Source organism: Crinia signifera, chromosome 7 (assembly GCF_055691185.1).
Source record: "Crinia signifera chromosome 7, ASM5569118v1, whole genome shotgun sequence".
NCBI lineage: Eukaryota > Metazoa > Chordata > Amphibia > Anura > Myobatrachidae > Crinia > Crinia signifera.
In genome coordinates, this window is record NC_139223.1 from 59433082 (window position 1) to 59456924 (window position 23843).

General features: G+C 45.7%; 1 long non-coding RNA gene across 2 annotated transcripts; it reads right to left on the bottom strand.

Moving 5' to 3' along the window:
- Nucleotides 1-314: 314 nt before the first annotated feature.
- Nucleotides 315-23030, bottom strand: LOC146019460 (uncharacterized). Of its 2 annotated transcripts, none has more exons than XR_014450554.1 (3): nucleotides 22708-23030; nucleotides 20407-20524; nucleotides 315-524 (listed from the first exon to the last, which is right to left on the bottom strand). It is a non-coding gene; the product is annotated as an uncharacterized LOC146019460 (long non-coding RNA). The 2 variants fall into 2 exon arrangements; XR_014450555.1 differs by lacking the exon at nucleotides 315-524 and adding an exon at nucleotides 19737-20203.
- Nucleotides 23031-23843: the final 813 nt, after the last annotated feature.

The window sequence follows — 23843 nt, forward strand, 5'->3', positions numbered from 1 at the left end:
ACAAAGTCAAAATGAAATAAGGTAGTTTAACCTGTTTCTTAAGTCCATCTGCCAACGTTTTGGTCAGCAACAGTGACCTTTGTCAAAGAATTGAAGCAAGGAGACAACACTGCTACACAGTAATCCGGAGACAACGGGACCAATTCCCAGGAGAGAGGAGGCCATATATAAAAAACAAGTGGGTGTAGTCCCCGTATTGCGCTAGTCTATTGTCTACCTTTGGATGTGAGAAGTTGTCTCTAGATACACTGTGGTTATTGGTTATGCGATAGTAACCACCACTCTAGGTTTTAGAAGTGAGTCTCACTCTGACCACACAAAAAACTTTGGCACATCCATTCTAATGACAACAGTCCAAATCTAGTTTTTATTATATATACCACAAAAGAGTCCATCCAGGATCTTGTGTTAAAGATTCGCACAGTTGTCAAATGCCCCTCCTGAAGTCGTGTTGACGAAACGTGTTGGGTATCTCCTTTAATAAACCACCACGTCTTACGACGGAGTCTGAAGTTTTATTGAAACTAAAAAAAAAGACAAATTTAAAAATATAATTATTATTATTAATATATGATTCACTTGGTGTTTTATTTTAATTCATTTATTTTATTTTCATATTAATATAATTTTTTTCTTCTAGATATATCATTCATTATGTACAAATCCATACAGTTGTTTTGTTTTTCTGGACTGGTAATTCCCCAGTTCTGTTAAGAGGCACAAATGTGTTTTACATCAGTCAGAATGGGAGCGCAGGTAAACAATTATATTAATCCTTTATCTGCTATAGATGCCAAAGACAATTGATAAATTATTCAATATGCAACCAGGCAACAGACATCCCAGCATTCATATAGCCCAAGAAAGACAGAGATCTTTATATAAATCACATGGGTTTATAGATGTGTATACATACATTTCAGCATGTTGTTATAGTATTATAAAGCTTACCTTGCTACACATGGCAAAACCAACAAAGATGTGAAAACATAGCAAATGTTAATGCTAAAGCCAAAGAGAGACAAAGATCTTTATATACAGTAAATCACATGGGTTGTAGATGTGTATACTGTACATACAATTCAAAAGGTTGGTATAACTCTAAATCTTACCTTGTTACACACGGCAAAACCAACAAAGATGTGAAAACATTGCAAATGTAAATGCTATTAAATGTATAGTTAAAAGGGCCGTAACTAGGTGTGTGCCAGTGGTGCCTTGCACACAGCGCATCTGCACAGTGGGCACATCTGCTGGCATATACACATAGGTCCTTATTCTGGACTCCCAGACATAGCCACCACCCCCCCCCCCCCGAGCCCCTGCAAGTATGCGGATGATTTGCATAATCATCCATTTGCATCCTTGGGTGCGGGGGAGAAATCAATTGATGGTCTGCGACCATCATATTATTTCTTCAGTGCTCGCAGATCTGAGACACCTCTATGGTGTCTCAGACCTGCGAGCGCCCTGTACTGGAAGTAGACGGGCAGCTGACATCCGCTGATGTCAGCTGCCCGCCTCCCGCTCCTGCATCATTGGGGAATTACCATGGGAATGCCCATTCCCAGACCTGCCACCCCACGCCCCTCCAAACCACCGCCTGGACTTCTGTGTGTGAGCACCGCGGGCTACCACACAGCGGCTGCACATGCGCATAAAAACCTATGAGCACGCCCGATTGTGAACAATCGGTCCAGTGTGCGAATGAGCGGGGGACCAATTGAATTAGAATTACCCCGATTGTCTGCAGACAGGAAAGGCGCTCTCCCCGCTCTGCATCCTGCTGCTGTTTGGCTTCTGCACTGACAGCTGCAAGTGCACCCAACAAACCCCCTCCCCCTTTCTGCCCAAGAAGTGGGTGGGCTACACAGAAGTAAAGAGCTGGAGCTACACAGAGCTGGGTTGCAGAGGGTGAGGATGAGCTGTACCACAAATCCAGCCAGCCAGATGCTAGGTAAGTGGAGGGAAAGAGAATGAGTGTGTCTGTGTGTGTGTGGGCGCTATGTGCATAAGCATCACTACTACTGCTATGCTTTGTGCATAAGATGTGCTATTACTGAGGGCACTATGTACAGAAGCATTGCAACTCCTGTGGGCACTATCTGTATAAGCGGCACTACTCCTGTGGGCTATAGCCACTCCCATGGATGCTAAGTGTGTAAGTGGCTGTAGTTCTGTGGGCATTGTGCTCATAAATGGCACTACTCTAGAGAGCATTATGTGTGTAAACTGCGCTACTACTGTGCCTATTATGTACTTAAGCAGCCTTACTCCTGTGGGCATTATGTTCCCAAATAGTACTACTCTTATCGGCTTTGTGTGCGTAAGCGTCGCTATTTCTGTTGGCATTGTGTGCGTAAGGTGATTTATTTCTGTGAAAACATAGACGACCCAGGATAAGTTCCTGTATCCATGTGTTTTCAAGATTGGGGCTTCTAGAACACAGCATTTATTAGGGATATTGTTCATGGGCAGGTCAAATAAAATCTTGATAGTCCCGGCTATCGAGTATTATTGAATTATACCCCCAAGTATCCATTAGCCATGGTAATTTACTGTAGCTACTGTACCTAAATTCCCCCCAATATATTTTCTTCTTCTGCAGAGGAAACATTTTCCCGTTCCTCCCCTATAAAGAAACAGGGGAATCATTGGACAATGTCAGCCGCAGTAGTTCATACTGTACACTGGCCGATGCAGCCAACTTAGCAGTTGAGCGTGTTGGAGGATTTTGTCATGACAGTCCGATTATTATTGCAGGCATACACTATTCCAGTCGTTCCCAAACTTTTTTGAATCACGGCACTCCTGAGTATCAGAATTTTTTCACGGCGCCCTTATGGCAAAAATTTCTCATGGATAAAATCAGAATTTTTTTTGTTTATACAGTATCTCATCCTCAGTGTCAGTTATGTGGTAATGGACAGAATTCACTTCTGTTTGTCAACATTTTGCCACTTACATTGGTCATAAATAATTTTTCAGTGGACATGGACTACCAATCCAGGGCACCCCAGGGTGCCACGGCACACAGTTTGGGAACCATTGCACGATGCGTTTGTACCAATCCATCAATTATCAAGAGATAAGGGCAATAGTTGCATAATGAACCAAATAAAACATATGATACTGTGCAGGGGTTGATGCATACAGAAGAAAAACAGATATTGAGAGCTCCAATGAAACAAGCAATTTTAAATTTTATGCAAATTACAAATATTTAAAATGGTGTTTTTATGGAACATTCATACATCTTTTTGAGATGCTAAGAAAATCCATACTAACAAGCGGGATGCGGTCAATTTGCCGGCGGTCGGGATCCCGGCGTTCAGAATCCCGACACTGGAATCCCGACCGCCGAAATCCCGAAACTTTCTCCCTCCGTGGGTGTCCACGACACCCATAGAGGGAGAATAAAATAGCGTGCCGAGCGTAGCGAGGCACCGGGCCCGCTGCGTGGCGAGCGCAGCGAGCCCGCAAGGGGGGGCGATCCACGTCCCGCCCATTGCGGGATTTCGGCGGTCGGGATTCCAGTGTCGGGATTCCGACCGCCGGGATTACGTATCAGATCCTAACAAGCTACTGTAATTTAAAAACTGAACAATGGTTATTGCTGCAAACTGACAATTTAACAAATCTGTATACAATTTAAAGCTTTATTAACCACTGGCAAAAATGTATTGTAACACCCCTATCCCCAATCAGATGGCTGCTTTATTATCTACTGCTCTTTTCTACCCAGTCAGATGTCTGCAATTTTTTTTCAAGGTTTCTATCACTGCCCCAATCATAATTGTTGCTTGCGATTGGACCTCACTTAAAATGGTGGTTGTTATTGTTCTACAAAACAGTATCATCTGTGCCCCATGATGATAACAACATGCAGCAGCTCCCTCTAGTGGTGGAGATATAAGTTAAATATTTAGTGGTAGTATAGCCTTAAATATATGTATATTACGTCAGCTTTATTTTTATAATACTAAAAAAAATGGCATCCACTATTTGAACAGTAATTTGAATAATGCTTAGGCAAAAACTAAATATAATAATGTGATATTTTATTTTCATACCCTCATTTATCTGGTCTGAGGTAACGGCGATTTCCTTTGTGGCCGGCTTTGCTTAGAAATACGATAAGCAGATAAAGCAATAACATAATGTTGATTCACACTTGTCTCCCAGTAATGGAGATTTTTAACAGATTCTACAAGACTTCATTTTCACAGCTAGAATCAATTTATCTGATCTCTAAGGTGTCAAAAACAAATAAGCTTTTGTCCAGCTCTAAAATATCTTTTGCGTCACTCTGTCCAATCTTTCCCACATAATAACAAAGGACATGTTAGTTAAAAATATATATTTTTTAGATCAATTAACAATAGCAAATAGATTGATATGAGCAGCTGGTGGTTCATTTATCGGCCGTACATTGCTATGGTAATCCAGACTGTCAGTACTCATGGATAGTGACCTAGATAATGGAATTGCTCATACTGGAAAATCAAAATTAAAATCCTTTTATCGGGTTTAGGAAAGATTGGTCTAAAGCACCATGTATAATCTACAGAATAGAGACTCCTGATTACAGAACCATTAAACCAGAAACATAATCTGTATTTTATGAAAACTTTTATTAACATCCACAAAACATGTAAAAGTTTTAGGAACTTACTAAATATCATCAAGCCTGGGGCGATATCAGGACATTTTCTAAGAAATCTGACTAGATCCCATAGAAAATGCCCCTACATCGGAGCGTGTAGGGCAGGGTTGCCTATCCTCCTGGAATGGCGGGAGGCTTCCTAAAATTGGGTCACCCTCCTTGCCCACCTGAAAAAGGTGGACAACCTCCTGGATACTGGTGTGCCCCCCCCCCCCCCCCCCGCATCTCCCCTGTAGCAGCGTTGATTTCACGCAGTTTGTGGCTTTTAAAAGGTGGGGCCGGGCTAAAGATGCCAAATGTGTCATTAGCCCCACCCTCTCCTCGAAGACCCCCAAATTGTGGGATTTGCTGTACTGGGGGTGGGGCTTGATGATGTCTGCATCATGCCCCGCCCTCCAAAGTGCTGCTTACAGTCTCCTCTACGAGCTTTATAGATCTTGCATGAGCGATCTTGCTAAACGATCTAGCAAAGAGCGCTCAGCAAAATGTCCCTGTGTGTAGGCCTCATTAGACTGTTTTGAAAAACCATGTTCACACTGGGAACTCAACCCTAATACGTGTTTCTCTAGAAGCTCAGTCTTCATCCCTGCATGTCCATGTGTGGTCAGTTTTTAATCGGTGGAGATATACGCACTATGGGTCTGATTCAGACCTGTTTGCTACATTGCATATGTTTGCAGCCTAGTGAACAGGTAAATGCCACCTGGCTGAACGCCCAACACCGTGCGAATCCCCTCTCTACCATGCGAGGGAATGTGTTCGCAAACATGCAGCCAAATGGGAGAGAAATCATTAGATGGTCGCATACCATTAACTGATTTTTCTCCCCTTCGGTGATGAGTCAGCCCAGACTAACTTTTAAAATTGTACTAGACTGACTTTTATTCCGGCCGTTATCTGCTGAACTCGGGGCAGGCACTGCCATGTGCACGATTGCACATGCGCAAACCCCGAACATCGAGGACGGGGGCGAAGTCGGACCCTAATGAACAGGCCTGAATCAGGCCCTATATTTAATCTGATTGTCAGAAAGCACACAGCAGCACAGATTATTTCAGAATATGGATGTGGTTATCTTGTTGTCCTGATCAGTATTGTTATTGTGTGCAGGGACGGATTGGCCATAGACCTTTAAGGAAAGATTCCCAGTAAGCCGGGGCACCATTGAGGCCACCTGTCAGCCAGTGACTTTCTTCCCCCCTCCTATCTCCCACACACAACCTTTGCTGGTTCACAGAGCAACCATTATGGCATTTGTTAAAGGGACAGGAGTGGGTGCTATCTGGGGGGTGTAACAATTTCTGGTCTGTTTCTGGGACCCAATGGGGGGAGGGGTGTCTATATTTTTGATATTCTGGAGATCATGCTAATGAGTTTTTTTTTAATGATTGATCATTTACAAGACAAAACTGACCTGCCTTTGTATTGTAAATGATTGCAGTCTTAAAAATATGGGCAGGTTCCCATTCCCGAACAGCCGGTCCTTTGCCGGCTATTGCATATTGCCCATGGTGTGGCTTAGTCAAAAAGTCTGTGCCAAGTCAAATGGGGCTATTTGGTGCAATTTTAGAACAGGTGTATTTGGACACATCTTTAAGGGCTAAAATTGCTAGAAAACATATTGCAGGGATATGGCTTTTCCCAGTTAGACACATGCTAAATGCCTTCAATCAAATGTTTATCTAATACATTGTTGATTGTTCATGGGATACCAACAGTCAGGGTTTCGGTGGTCAGTCTAAAATCCCGACAGGGTGCTCTACTAAAATAGCCTAACCTTCAACCTCACCCCATCACCTACAGCCTAACTATATCCCTCTCCATAGGGGCATCATAGGAGAGGTGGAGGCCCATGTGCAGCCTCCTCAGCTGGGCTCCTTAATCTCCGCCGGGAGCAGTAGGGTCTGAGCACTACTGTGCACATTGCAGCTATTTTTGTAATACTTACCCTCCAAAGTCCAGCGGCCGTGGCAAGAAAGCTGCTAAAATTAACAGGAAACTGTTGGGGCCTCCATTTTTCCGGCAATCTGTACATGCGCAGTGGAGTCTTAGCGTTCTTTTTAAAATTAAGTCTTTATTTAAATTTTATCCATATAAACATACAAAAGAAAAAACAGTCAAATACACAACAATTCATACATGCCAACACAAAGAATTAAGACTTACATTAAAAAATCCTATACAGTATATGAGGGAATAAGGTATATACAATCCAGTATTAACCTATTTCTAACCCCAGTTATAGTGGCAGCGGGTGGTCAATATCCAGAATGGAGGCTGAATATCAGAGGACCTTTTTCCCTTTTTTTCCTTCCTTTCCTTCTCCCACCCCCCTATCTAATGATAATGATATAAAATAGAATAAATAAGAAACATACAAAGCCCATGCAAGTGAATATAAAAGGCAAAGATAAGGTAAAGAGGGTACACCCCTCTCCACCCCCTCACTCTTTTCTTAAATTTTAGTGAAACGAGAGATTGAATGTGAGTAATTACACCCTCTAAATGAAGTCAAGTAACACCCTTAAATACAAAAAAATCAGAATGATACCAAGTGTTCCAGATATCTTGAAATTTAATATTTCTTTGTGTAGATGCATAGACATTTTTTTCGTGCTCATAAGTGATATTAACTAAGTTTAACCACTGCGTTCTAATCTTTAGACTACACAATGCAATGGAGGTCCACGCATGCCGCCACACCATTTCTCGTCATTTTCAGCAGTGCTCCTGCCGCCCCCACTGGACTCCAGTGGGTAAGGGCTGGATGTACTAAAGGGAAAATGCGCTAAAACGGGGGTTTTACCGCATTTTCCTATTTACCATCACCCGTCCGCCCCGTTTTCGCTTGGCAGGGTATCGCCACCCAGAGGGTGGCGATACCCTATAGAAGCCTATGGGCTTCTTTCGCCGCCCGACGTCCGTCGTCCGCGCGCCTCCCCCCTCCCGTCCTCCTGATCTCCTCCTCCCCCAGCAGGTGTCACAGCCGGCAGGACATCCGGCTGCAACCCGATGCTAGCCACATATGTTAGTACATATGCGGCAGCATCGCGGTGGCTGCCATGCGACGGGCGGCGATGTATATTAATACATCCCGCCCTTAGTATTACAAATATGGGTGCAATATGGGCCCCCTGGGACTCAGGGGCCAGTGTGCACCGCACACACTGCACCCATTATAGATACACCACTGCCTCCCCAGCATGCTTACATTCGGGATTCCAGCTGTCAGGATTCTAGAGCCAGAATTCTGACAGGTGTCGGTATTCCAGCCCCAGTATTCTGACCGCCGGGATCCTGTCTGTCTAAACACCAACAACATCCCAATGAATTAAATCAATACCCACATATGCAGCACACCATTATCATTACCAACATATTCTCCTTCGTTTAACGGAAATCCATATACTGTATCCCGAGCTCTGCCTGAATGAGATCATATATACTGTGTAGTACTGTGTAGCAAGCTGTGTGCATATTCCATTGGTATTATTCTCTGCAGAACACACACATTCATCATTATACTGAATGAAGAATAACAGAAAAACATGTAAGCGATGGATCCTGCCAGAGCCCGCTGCCCTCCCTCTCTGGCAGTGTATGACAAATGAAGCTTACATTTCATGTATTAAGAATAACAATGTTTTTTTCTTCCTGCCAAACTCAATTTGAGTAGCGATGGGAGGTCAAATATATTTTGTATGTGTGAAAATGGAACTGGATGTAATCATTTGTGTGGATTTGAGGAGCAGAACCACCCACAGTGCAGCTGCAATGCGTCCCTGAGACTGCGCAGGGTACAGGGCTGTGGCAACATTTAGGTCCACTTAGAGTTTACCTTGCATAACCTTCTGTCACACCTGTCACTCCTACTTGCCTACTTTTGAAAACTAGTTTCAGGGAGATTATAGTTGATAGCAGAATTCTGCACAGCACCCCATTAAGAGGGCATGTCATGCTCCACTTAAAGGGCGTATCTAGTTCCATATATGGAGAGCTTGAGAATAGAGATTGTGAACGTGGCACCTAGAAGCGTGGGTGTGTACTGCTACATCTGAGAGGAATCTTAAAATGACTTAGATCCAAATGTAGATGAGCCCAAAGCAGTTAGTAAGAGATACTATACTTGGTAAAGGGCTGGGAAATGGTGGAGATGATACAGTGTAAATTTATCTGTCTCTCATTCCTTTTTTTTCTACAAAAATGTAACAGTGTAATGTGGGCTAGGTGAAATGAGGGAGATTCCTAGACTAATGAGGGAGAGAGGGAGATTGCTGCTATTTCAGGGAGTCTCCTGCAGAATGCAGGAGGGTAGGCAACTATGCCCATAGATCATCAATGTGACTATTTTCCCATAGACTTTATGTTATAGGTGGCATCCAAATGGTATACCTATATCGGGGTGCAGTGTACTGTACACCAGGCAGTAACAACACTGTCCTCTGGGCCAGATTAACAATCCGGCAGTAGGAGCTGCAGCTCCAAGCCTCCACATAAATATAGACCAGCAGGACGATCACCAGACAGACACCAGCTGGCCACATGGTCATCCATAAATAATAAGTATTAATATTGCATTCCTATTTTACACATTTGTGCAATTTTTGTACATTTAGATATTTAGGGAGTCATTGGGGCATATAGCGTATAGGGTTTTGCATGACATTGGCTGCACCTCCTTCAATTCTCATAAAAGGCCCTTGAACATTTCAAGCTCCAGTCCCATTAGGCCCTGACTGTCCTTAATGTATAATTTGGAGCTGATGCAGAATGAAACCTACTCTATGCCGGTTTAGTAAATTATACCATGTTTTAAAACTGCTTTGGAGAACCGAAATGCATCAGTAGAGGGGGAAGGGGGGAGGGTTGACTTGCCACAGTGTAGCACGCACTTCCTATGGCTGTCATGATTCCGTGTTATGCCTCTGACACAGGCTAATATTTGCAAGATAAGATCTTATCCAAATGTAATAAGCATTGAAAAGTAATAAAATAGAACGATAAATGACCACCCAATCAGCCCGGTCAGTTTTCAAACACAGCCTGTAATATGGCAGCTAGGAGATGATTGACTGTTACGTTATCACTCTCCATTTTATCACTTTTACAGGCTTATTAGTTACATCTCACCCTCAGCTAGTCAACTTTTAAGTCAGCAGAAAATATTAGTTACTGGAATAGAGCTGGATAGACATTGGGTAGCCAATTCTGTACGTTTAATTTCACAGTAGAAAAATATCCCTTAATTTATACTGTTTAACAACCTGAATCCCCTCATAACACTTACTAGTGGTATATCCATAGCATCTTGTACACCCATACCCCCACCAGTACTTAAAAACAGTTTGGGTATCGATGGTTAACAGCTATCACTTGAACATTCAACATGTCTACATGGATGATACTGTATGTCAACATGATGACTGTCGACATAGATTCCCTGGTGGTATAGCAGTATCTTAACTTGTCTCAGTGGCTTCAGTGTTTTCTACGGGTGCCAGACGGGGTCCCGACAGGCATTTACCCGACGTCGGGATCCCGACTGTCAAAACACCGACAGCTGTGTTCCCGACGGCCGTCGGCTATTTTTCCTCGTGGGGGTCCACGACCCCCATAGAGGGAGAATAGAATATGTGAAGAGCGTAGCGAGCCACTGTGCCCGCAGCGTGGCGAGCCCACAAGGGGCTTAGTTGACAGAGCCGGCCCTAGCCTAAATGACGCCCTAGGCAAGATTTTGGCTGGTGCCCCCTAGCACCGCCACTAATTCTGCCTCTGACCCTGCTCCCCTTTCCCAGCACCATCAACCCTCATCATAGCAGTCATCATTTTGGTGCTCCTACCCGCAATATTTTAAATAGAAACAGTGCACACATTCGGTGCGCAGCCCAAACAGGGGTGTGTTCTTGCTGGGAAGGGGCATGGCCACCCAATAGTATCCCCCAATTCAAATTATGCCACACAGTAGTGCAACTTTATTCACATTATATCATGCGATGGTGTCCCTTATTCACGTTACATCACACAGTAGTACCACTTTACCTTATGTACATTACTCCTCACATTATTCAAGTTATACCCTTAGAAAAAAATCCTGAGAAAATATTGTATTTTAAGCACTGCAACCCAGCACAAAGCAGTGTGTGCTGGGCAGAAGAGAAGAGCTGCAGCTGCTGCTGTCACTTAAGGGGAGGGGGGCCCGGGGCCCCCACTGGGCTCTTCCATCAGACTTTGGCCTGGGTAATTTGTACCCCTTACCCCTTTCTCTCGGCACCCCTGATAATACCACACAGTAATGCCCCTTACACATGACACACATTATTAATGTCCTTTTAACCATAATGCCCCTTACACATTATGCCAACCTTTATTAATGCCCTTCATACACATAATGACACACATAATGCCCCTTACACATATGTTGCACATTATTAATGCCCTTATACGCATGACACACATAATGCCCATTACACATATGCCGAACACTATTGCACAACCAACCCACCCGCAGACAGCACTCGCACAGCCGCTAACACTGTGACCTCTGCCTCTGCTTGGATACAGATGTTTCCTCATACATCTTGCCTCATTAGGCCATCCAGCTCCTGGCCAGTTCTGCTAATGTTGGGTGCCTTTTTTGCTGAAAATTCGTCTTATTTGCATTGTTATGACCAGCACACACAATGAACTTCTGATGATTAAAATGATATGCAGCATGCCTATATTCTGTGTGCGACTGTTGCTGTACCTGTATACAGAATGCTATATTACAGTGATTTCCATGAATACACTATTTCATATGCAGATACAGCCTCACTCATACACACAGAATATAGGCATGCTGCATATCATTTTAATCAGCAGAAGCTGCTGATGCCCCTAGGCATTCCAAATGCCCTAGGCAATTGCCTAGTTTGCCTATGCCTAAGGCCGGCTCTGTTAGTTGAGCTCACCATGCTGTCTGGGTCCGGCCAGTCGGGATCCCGACGTTGGGCTAATGACTGTCGGGATCCCGACTGTCAGACCCCTGTACCACACCCGTTATCTACATCATACCATTCATGTAACCATTAACTCCAGTACTATTCGAACAGCATTCCACTCCCCTAGCCCTCCCTTCAGCAGCCTAAATTTAACCCCACCCTCCCACACCACCTGCATTTTATCCTAAACCTTACCACCCGCAGCCTAAACCTTACCATCCAGGCAGTGCCTAACACTAGTTGTCAGCATACTCAGAACATTGACATTTCACATGACAACATTGTTAAACTGTTGACAGTTCGAGGATGTCAACCAGTTTGTGGCGTCAACATTAGGAATGTCATCATGGTCACTGTCCTTCTGACTGGTACTATACGTTCCTGCTGCCTCATTTACAATCCATGTTACCCATAGCCACGCATGCAAGCTTCTCCCACAACAGTAAGGGGAAGGATGTTTCCTGCAGTATAAATGATAGCAACAGACGCCAAGAGAAGCCACAGACACCGCAGGTCTCTGACAGGCTGTTATCAAAGAGAATTGTGACAACTTCCCATAGACATAAACACATGTTTATGGGTGTAACATCCGCAAACTTCACACTAGTCACTTCTACTGTATGTTCCTCAGCCAGGACCAGCTATGTGAACTGTGCAACTGAATTGCATGTAAAGTTTAGAGCACAATATAGAACAATGGTGAAAATGGTTCATTTCACAATTTGGATGCAAGCAGCCGCTGAGTGACTCTTGGGTCATGCGGCAGCTACGAGCGCCGGACAGAGGAGAAGAACCCTAGATGGTAAATAACCATTTAATGGTTTATCCTCTTTGCGCCTGCATGTGAACTGATGTGCACGCTTACACATCTGATCAAATCCCTGCACAGGGAGGCCTCCAGCGCCGGCGTGCGTGGGTGGGGAATGCATTTGCAGAGGTTGCGGGGCAGCATTAACCGAAAATGTAAAAATATGCAGCCTAGTAAGATCTCACATCATCAAGTTCCCAGACGGCCTACTTCACTGGGAGACTAGCTTATTATCTGGGGAGTCTTGGAGAGCCCCTCAAAATTCCATGTGTCTTCCTGACATTCAGGTAGAGCAGACCAACATCCAGGTTTGATGATTCCTCCTGATCCCCACAGTTTTAAAAACAAGGGCTCGTTTTTAGTGATGTTTCCATTTAAATATATACAGCAGTTTATTCATGCTGAACCTTAAAGGAATAACCGTTATATAATTGGCCTAAATTATTTTACTCCAGTGGAATTAGTGTCTCATGTATCAGGAGTGGCTGCATCTTACTGCAGTCCATGTCTCCAGCTTATCCATACACATCTCTGTCACTGTTTTGGGATATGCTTAATTTGTCCTTTAAAATTGAATTCTCTCCAGCTTATGTTTCATATTACTAAGATTTCCATCGTCATGACGTTTTCTTATATTTACTCAAACTCTAGTTTGTTCTCAATTCAGAAATAGATTTGTAGCCAAATCTATATACTCTATGCAAATCATTGCTGCTTATTAGGTGTAGTCTGCCAGCCAAGAAAGCAGAACAGGATCAGAGGGAAAACAGACGCGTTTTACATGCAAATAACTGCATCCTGTTAGAGGCCTTTATATGGTATTGATGGTAACACTAGTATGAATGGAAGCTTGACTGCTAATTAAATAGGGCCTCATGCAATTTGAACAGACTCACCATGTGGCTCATTGAACATGTGCTAAGAATGTAATTATACCCCTTTCAGACATACAGTATACGCAAAAATCCTGAGATTTTTTACATGCACACGCATCATCCCAAGACTAGCGTATGTCTGAAAGGCTATTCCTGGGATTTTAGTCCACTAAAATCCCGGGTCATGCACACCTGGATTTTTACAAATCCAGGATTATACTGGGTATGTCTGAAAGGGGTATTACTGTACTTGAGTCCAGCGAAATCTTTATAATTCATTGAGTAAATAATTTTTTATTTATTTTATTTATTTATTTTTGCGCAGTGGTCAATATGTTTTTCATACGTAATCCATGCTCAAAGTGGGTGGGTGGGGGGTGTATGGCGGTATGCAACATCACTTAAACAGAGGAGGGGGGCCATATGCAGATTCCGGGTGGGTTCCCTCCTCTCCGCTCTACTATAGACTTTGTCATTGTGTCAGAGGATACTGCGCAAGTCTTCTGAAACATGGTGCCCTAAAATCGGAACTGCGTATGTGCGGTCGACATTTTGGCAGCAATCTCATCCATGAATGCAGTACTCTGGGACTCTGGAGAGATAAGTACTAAAACATAGGTGAAGTGTGTGCCCTACTGGAATGAGTGGGTGGGTACATAGAAACACCTATGGAGGTATTGCATATTGCCACTTCGAGCTTAGGGCATAACATTTTTCTTGGACCCCTGTGTATTTGCAGCTCCTCTTAGTGCATTAATTCCTGAACTATCTGAAGAGAGTTTGCTTCAAAGAGAGATGACCCCTTCTTCTTGGACATGGGTTTATTGAGGAAAAGAAGAAGGGCCAGCAGCGGGATACCAGATGCCAGGCTAAGGGCTGGACTAGACTGGATTACATGGTGAGCTGTATTGGTGGCATACTGGAATGGGTACTACTCTAAGCATCATTTAAGGGGCACCATGGTGTAATTATGTGTAATAGGCACTACTGAGGACATTCTTTAAGGGGCACTACTGGCATTGTGTAAAGGGCACAGCTTGGGGCATAATGTGTATAAGCAGGAGTATTAGGGGCATTAGGAGTGGAAGGGGAACTACTGGTGGCATGTGTAATAGGGACTACTGGTGGAATTGTTTAAGGGACACTACTGTTGGCATTGTGTAAGGGGCACAACTGGGGACATTATGTGTAGAGGCAGAAATACTGGTGGCATAACTGTGTAAGGGGTATTATGGTGTGTGGCATAATGTGTGATAGGTATAACAGTATTATTGGCCCCTTCCCCTTGAAGCCACACCCCTACATTTTTGGTGCGCATTGCCCCTACTTTAACTATGGGAGGGATGGGGGCTCCAATTCCCTTTCTTTACTTTCGGGCCTCCAAAATTTCTAATTATGGAACAGGATTTGTGTGTGTCATAGACTTATAGCCTCCTACACCTAGTGGGGAAGAATGGTGGCAGATGCATCCCTAGATGAGCTACTTAAGCAGCATATTGTTTGTAGATAGTGAGCCCTGATGTATGCATGTGACATAGCTGTGGGAAGATACCTACTGTAACTACTTTTAAAAGGAGAAGCCCATAGAGAAGAATGTGGGCACTTTGTGGTCAGGGCTGGGTTGTGATATTATTAAACCATACCCCTGTTTGTGGGTTCACGGTGAAGGAGTGGGGCTAAATTATGACATATTGCATCTTTTAGCTTTCTGTTCACACCCGAAATTCTAGCAGATGTCTTCCCATTCTGCCTGCTTCGCTAGGAAAGCCGGAGGTGCTCCCATTTTTCCGGGGCTACAGAGCACTACCCGCAATTTTTGGAAGAGTAGATAAGTATGTGTTAAAGTAAAGAAAAAAGAGTGTGTACTTCAGCAAACCATGTTGCAATGCTGTTACAGTTTTGGGTGTGAACCCGCAACTAAGACCGCTGTTTAGAATGGCCACAGCAAAACCTACCCTGACTCTGTTGACCCTCAAAGTAAAGTGACCGGCTCCTGCAGATACTAGGCTTCGCCTGTAGCCGCCACGATTGAAAGTGCAAGCTAAGCTCACCCTAGCTCCGGTGCAGCCAGTAGTTATGAGAGGACAAAGAACTGGGGACCCCCTAAGGGTACAGTCAAAGGAAATCTAACTACTGGGCCTGCTTATGGAAACAACCTGCCTAACAGCACCAGGCCAATGACGGGGAGTGCCACCCAGTCACCGACACCGGACACAACAGAACCAGGGTGCCTCCAACCTAAAACATGTCAAAGTAAATAATAAGTACACAAACACAAAACAAACGTATGCCCACTACCGTGGGCCTCTCCACACCTGGAAGAGAAACATGACCGCTTGCCCACAAGTGAATAACAAAAGGAATATGGCAGCTTGCCAGAACTTAATAACTAAATAAAGATCAGAACCCGGCTCAACTGGAGCACTTACATGACCTGGAACAGGCACAATCAATAATGATGCAATATATTAGCAAAGGTAGAGCCGGGTTGGGGCATCGGTCGTAAGACCTTGGGTTAATTGCTGACCTGCGTTTGGAGTACGCAGACTAAGGTTGCGCATCAGGGGCAACGGGGCATATAGAGGTGGACGGGAAGGGTGCCTCCCTCCCGCATCATTATTGCACCATGAGCATTACCTATTCACCACTTCACCTTCACTGCTTTCAAGCTCCAGCAACACTGAATTAAAGCTCCCTACCAATGTTCATCACTGCTTCATTGATGCCAGGCTGTACTTATAATATTCTGCACCATGGATGTTGCATTTAGTCTGCGTACTTCTAACACAGTTAAGCAATTAAACTCAGGAGCTCCGGTATATGCTCAACTATTGCATCATTACTGCCATATCATCCATTCTTTGCTCCATTACTCTCCCCCTCAGCATTCTACTACTCCAACAGTGTTTGTCTCTGTTCTGTTTTGTTTGTTTTGTTCTATTTCATCTTATTACGTTTCATTTTTATATTTACATTTTTATTATTATTATTATTATTATTATTATTATTATTATTATTATTTTTATCATCATTCATTTCTGCCATATTTGCTTTGTAATTTTGCCATATTTTGCCTCATTTGTCAAGCGTTTCTAATTACCGATTCCATCCCAGTCCACTTTCACCATTGGTCACTCACCAAACAGCATCCCCTATCGCCAAGTAACTGTCACCAAACTGACACCTGCTGCTACACAGCACAGGCATTTTCTCTCAGTATGCCCGCTGTCACTCAGGCCAATCCCACAGATCAATCTGACTATGCCCGCTGTCACGCAGGCCAATCCCACAGATCATTCTGATTCGCCTGCTGCCATGTCAGTTTTCCAGCCAATCTCTCCCATAGGCCACACATCACATATTTCGTCCATGGGATCCCCTGGTCAGTGCGTCACTGAGATCAAGCCTTCCCGGCGAAACACGTGTCAGACGCACCTAGGGACCACCCCCTGACGTCACCTCATACCTGGAACTACATGCCCGCTGAAAGCCACGAGCGGATTACCCGGCTGCCGCTATACAGCTATTAACGCTGTAACAGCAACGAACGGCATATACAGCCCTACACCGACCTGCCCAGGGACTAACCCTTCCTAATACGGAAACTCTGGACTGAGTCTCGATCATCAGCGGGTCTCACCCGCCACGTACCGGCATATCTACACAGTACCCATCCCCCCTGTACAGCGTGGGATTTCCCACCATCATACCTCCATACTCCCCATTGCTTTCCCTCATTCCTTTTTCCCTCCGACGACCCCCCCCCCCCCCTCTCACCTATTTTGTTTTCCCAGATATATGACCTGCGGGCTGCTTAAGAACGGTACCCGGTACACAGGTATAGACCCAACTCACGTACCTATTTCAGGCACCTGCAGCCCCATTATTGTTGTGAATCTTAACCGATTGGACATCCAATTGGGATGATCCAGACTGTTATTAAATGTTTGGTTGTACTATTCTGACTAGTTTTGACCTGACCGTCCAGTACATCCGCTCCCTACAACCTAGCATATATTTGGTGGGATTCATACTGTATGTGCTAGCATCAGTTACATACTCTGAAATGTCACATATCCTGTTGAATGTATCCTTGTAACCACGCACCTTCGTACCACCATCTCCATTACTCTGGGACCTATTGCTTGGGCATCCAATCAATGGAATCTAGATTGTTTGCCATAATAACCCTCATCAATTGATTTGCTGCACCACGCAGACCTGGCTGTCCAGTACATCAGCTGTTTAGTGCCTATTATTTATCCTGCTAGACATATATGTGGTAGGATTTAATTTAACTGTCTGTGTCTGCAACCACCAAATATTTTGTTGTTTTTGGTGTTTCTGCACCTGTGTACCTACTTACCACCTTTGATATCACTTGGGGATTTAAACAACTCTTACTGTCCCTCTGTGATAGACACTCTACAGAATTGTACCACACAACCCCCTGATCGACTCTGGTGTTAATGCCAACTTCCTCATTTTCACCAGTAAGACCAATCGGATAGGGGGCACATCCAATCTTTCACTCCAGTCTTTCTATTTATTGAGTTGAGCACAGCCAGATTATTACTCTCAACCTCCATCCAATATACTCATATGATGGAGGGTAGTAGAAGGGTCTGGCTCCTGCAATAAACTCAGTGCGCTATACCCTCATACATCGTTGCTCTCTCATCCTTAGTCAGATCGGACCCTTCCTGCAATACTCTGCGTAACAGGCTGCGGTTCCCCTGTGTCTCTGGAAAGCAGAAGCGACTCTTGGTCCCGAATGTCAGTCCTGTGCTGCTCGATCCAATAAAGTATACGACCATACATTACTGGGCCGCCTGATCTCGTCCGATCTCAGCAGCTAAACAGTAATTGGCCAGATCAGTACCTATTCGGGCGAATGATAGGGAAGATCTGGTGCCGTATGAACAGTGGGGAATCCCAAACACCAGGCACGACAAGAAAGACAATTCTCTGTCCTTTTCCTGGTCTATTCTATCCACAATGGTTGCTAACACGTATCCGCAACTGCTGTGAACCCCTTAACCCTCAACACACAGTCTATGGTAATCATTACGGAGTTGGACATTTCTTCGACTCAACGGGGGGTGGTCCCCTTGGTGGAAACATTTTCGCCTAGTCAATGTGATCTTGTATTGTGTTATGATATATATTGTGATGCATTATCGTAAACATATTTCTAATCTGTGACTTTTTTAAAGCATTTGATAGAAAAAATGTTATGCTTTACTTTTGATGCTTTGTTTTTGACGCCCACATATTTTAAGTGAACCCCAATAAAGGTTAATTATTAATTCAACCATTTTACATTTTCTCACCACATTTGTAAAGAAGAGTGCCCCAAAAACCTAGTATTGTTCTTCCTTTGTCCCCTTTTGGACACTCCGTTTTCAATCAGCTTCATTGCTGAACTCTTGGGAGCACCACCAACCCAGCACCACTGACTATAATAGTCATCACTGGTCGCATGTTGGTATACCTAGTATTCCTTTATAATTATTTCCTATCGACTGTATATTGTTTGCTTGTGACGATCCACCCCCGCCCTTCGAAATCATGATCATGTTCCCATAAAAGAGTTTAAGTGACCACCCTCTCACACTCTCACACCACCCAACCACCTTACACTCATGCACATTTACTCACATATCCCTCACTTTGTCTTAGGTCTGTATCTAGGTTAAAAAACAAGCTTCCATCTGCTAGAACTTCTGGCTATGTAGAATATGAAGCGTTATAATGTGTTGTAATAGATATTTCAAGTCAGTGCAGATGCATGTATTGTATGTATGACTTCTGACAATGGTTGAATATCCAGGTGTTATCCTCATTGCAATATTTTGATTGATATATATTATATGGGAAGTTACCGTATGGTTAGAAAACCTATTTAACAATATATTTATATATGTTATTTACAGTTTCTTATATAGCGCAGCAGATCCTGTTAATAGCGATAAAACAAACTGGGTAACAACATATGTGTTATATTCCTATATTATATAGAGACATACAGTATATGATTTATTTACTTTCTGTTTTATTAATACGACTGATTCCACAATTTCCTGTATTGTGATGGAGAATATTTTGTATTCCTATGAAATGGATTTTTCCATAACCGGTCTGTAATATTTCAAACATTTGCTCTTTTGCTTCCTGCGTGGATAATCCGGCAGCTATAACTTTCATCTCTCTTTATTAGCAGGAAAGGTTCACCCCATCAGCGTTCGCTTTACAACAATTCATTGTTTTCTAGTTTTTTCCTGTAGATTTCACCCTTACACATCATAAAGGCAGGGCCGGTGCAAGGTTTCATGACACCCTAGGCAAAATTCTGCCTTCTGCGCCCCCCCCCCCCCCCCCCCGCCACCTGCCCTAACCACCCTTAGTCAAAATTGTTAATGTGGCAAAGTGAAAGACAGTTCTGCCCGCCCGCTGAGCTGTCAATAACCTGCAGCTCTAGTGCACGTGTATGAGTGGTTGGTGGATCACTTGTGTATACAGCATGGTGCACCGATATATCGGCTATCCGTGATGTTGTACAGGCAACGCAATAGGTCTGCCAACTACACCATTGACAGACATATTGATGGTACACACTGACTGATGGTCCAATATATCGGCCAGTACATATGAATATATACTGGCCGATATATCGATGGACCAGCAGTACTGAGACTCATATAAAGAACCTGGCACACACACATGTATGTACAGTATGTGAAATATATATATATATATATATATATATAGCAAGAAGCAAGTGTGTAGCTGCTTTATTGAAGGGAAGTCCGCCGAGTGCCGGTCCTATGTGGACATGCTGTATGCTATTGAAGCGGACAGGGCACCCCGGCAGCTGTGAAAGGAGAGGAGAGTGCCTGTTACTCGCAAGTATATATATATATACATATACACACATACACACACAGTATACACCACGTTAGATGGATGTGCTAGAAGTTATTGTTTCCACAGCTCTATTTCTACAGCATATATAAGTTCTAGCACATCCATCTAATGTGATTACAGGCAGTGTCAGCATTCTAGTTGTTACAATACCTCTTCTTGCAGAGGTGTAGGACCAGAACACAGTGCTCTACAGTGCACAGGAGCTGGGCTGTCAGTCACTGCTTTTCTGCAGTCTGCCTTGGTTGCATGTCACGTGGGGGAGGCCGGCCTGTGCGGAACAGGAAGTCGAGAAGGATCATGTAGGTGTCACATAAGTTTTTATCAAAACAAAAGCCCCAGCCACTTCAGACTAATACATAAATACCCCCCATCTCCCTCTCACACATATGTGCTTCTGCCCCAGCTACCTTCCTCTTTCTTACATATATCGCAGTCATCTTAGAATGAATTACACACACCTGCACCCATCACCCTCCATCACACACCCATACCCCAGCCCTGCACCCAGCACCCTCCCTCACACACCCGTCCCTCAGCCCTGCACCCAGCACCCTCTCTCACACACCAATACCTGCACCCATCACCCTCCCTCACACACCCATACCCCAGCGCTGCACCCAGCACCCTCCATCACACACCCATACCCCAGCCCTGCACCCAGGACCCACCCTCCCCTATACCTGCACCTACTGTAGCACCCCCCTCACACACCAATACCTGCACCCAGCATCCTCCCTCACCTATACCTGCACCTAGCACCCACCCTCCCACACGCCAATACCTGTACCTAGCACCCTCCTTCACACATCCATAACCCAGCCCTGCACCCAGCACCCTCCCTCCCCTATACCTGTCCTGCACCCAGCACCCTCACTCACACACCCATACCCCAGCCCTGCACCCTCACTCACACACCCATACCCCAGCACCCTCACTCACACACCCATACCCCAGCCCTGCACCGCAATAAAATTTTTGGCAGGGGGAGCAAAATTTATAGTTACGCCACTGCACACACCCATTCCCCAGCCCTGCACCCAGCACCCTCCATCACACACCCATACCCCAGCCCTGCACCCAGGACCCTCCCTCCCCTATACCTGCACCTAGCACCCCCCTCACACACCAATACCTGCACCCAGCATCCTCCCTCACCTATACCTGCACCTAGCACCCCCCCCCCCACCCACACACCAATACCTGCACCCAGCACCCTCCCTCACACATCCATAACCCATCCCTGCACCCAGTACCCTCCCTCCCCTATACCTGTCCTGCACCCAGCACCCTCACTCACACACCCATACCCCAGCCCTGCACCCAGCACCCTCACTCACACACCCATACCCCAGCACCCTCACTCACACACCCATACCCCAGACCTGCACCCTCACTCACATACCCATACCCCAGCACCCTCACACACCCATACCCCAGCCCTGCACCCTCACTCACACACCCATACCCCAGCCCTGCACCCAGGACCCTCCCTCCCCTATACCTGCACCTAGCACCCCCCTCACCTATACCTACACCTAGCACCCTCCCCCACGCACCAATACTTGCACCCAGCACCCTCCCTCACACATCCATAACCCAGCCCTGCACCCAGCACCCTCCCTCACACATCCATAACCCAGCCCTGCACCCAGCACCCTCACTCACACATCCATAACCCAGCCCTGCACCCAGCACCTTCACTCACACATTCATACCCCAGCCCTGCACCCAGCACCCTCCCTCATACCTGCACCCAGCCCCCTCACTCACACACCCATACCCCAGCACCCTCACTCACACACCCATACCCCAGCCCTGCACCCAGCATCCTCTCTCACACATCCATACCCCAGCCCTGAACCCAGCACCCTCTCTCACACACCCATACCCCAGCCCTGCACCCATCACCCTCAATCACACACCCATACCCCAGCCCTGCACCCATCACCCTCAATCACACACCCATACCCCAGCCCTGCACCCTCTCTCACACATCCATACCCCAGCCCTGCACCCATCACCCTCAATCACACACCCATACCCCAGCCCTGCACCCTCTCTCACACATCCATACCCCAGCCCTGCACCCAGCATCCTCTCTCACACATCCATACCCCAGCCCTGAACCCAGCACCCTCTCTCACACACCCATACCCCAGCCCTGCACCCATCACCCTCAATCACACACCCATACACCAGCCCTGCACCCATCACCCTCAATCACACACCCATACCCCAGCCCTGCACCCTCTCTCACACATCCATACCCCAGCCCTGCACCCATCACCCTCAATCACACACCCATACCCCAGCCCTGCACCCTCTGTCAGACATCCATACCCCTGCACTGCACCTCCCCCACACACCCATATACACCAATCCAGCACCCTCCCTCTCCCTCACACACACAGCCAAAGCCCAGCCCTACCCTAGTAACCTGTTTTCTCTTACTTCTGGCAGCAATATGGTGGCTGGTGGAGTCTTCCTGGGCCGAGTGTTCCTGAGCTGGAGGTGTGTACTGGCAGGGGGCGGGCTGCAGGCCTGGGCAGTGTGTTACTGCAGAGCACTGGGCAGCAGCAGCTACTGTATGTGAGGCTCTGCTACTGGATGGAATAAGCCTGTGTAGCTGTTCCTGCACCCGGAGGAGAGGCTGTCATTGTTGAGGATAGGACAAACACCTCCACCTCACAGGGGATGACAGGCTGCTGGGGGGGAGCGCTCTCTGTCTCTGCCTTCTCCTCTCCTATGAGCCTCCTGCACGCAGCACATGAAAAAAAGTGATTTTATCGGCAGCCTGTAGTGCCGCCCTCTAGTGGCCGGCGCCCTAGGCAATTGCCTAAAGCTGCCTAGTGGTGGCGCCGGCCCTGCATAAAGGAACACAGTACATGCAATCAGGTGGCTTTTTTTACCAGCGCATGGTAACATTAAAATGGACGTGGCAAAAAATTGCAGGCATGATTTATCTTATTGCCCCCTCCATTGTGTTCCGTTGCCTTTGCATAAGATTCTTATTGCCCTCTTTGTTGCTACAGTATGTCATTAGAGCACTCACTGACCCCTCCCACTGCACTCCCAGCACTTCCCCTTGTCTCCCCAACTTTACAGATCTTCACACTCCCTACAATGCTCAGAGCATTCCCCCTTTAAGGACCATCTCACAAAACTCACCTCTCCTTCACTGTCCACCTAACAGCATTGCCTCTCACCTTTCCTGGCCCCTTTAATGTCCCTCAAAATCATTGTCAATGTCCACCTCATAGCGCTCCCACTTTATTATCCACCTATCAGTACTTCCCTTTTTCAATAAGTACATCACAGCAGAGGCGAGCTGGGCCGGGGGGCAGGATGCCAAGTGCCCTCCAGGCCAGTGCAGTTATGCAGCATTGGGGCCACTGCTGCACTGATTGTATTTACCTATCAGCCACAAAATGTCTGCCTCCCGGCTGTCAGGGCAAAGCTGTGGATGGAAGCTGCGCACGGGGCTAGTGTCCGGCATCTAGAACAGTGGTGGGGCTTAGCAAATACAGGTGTTTATAGGGGGAGGAAGGCTGCTCTGCCTTTGGTGTTAAGTACTACCTGTGCTGCAT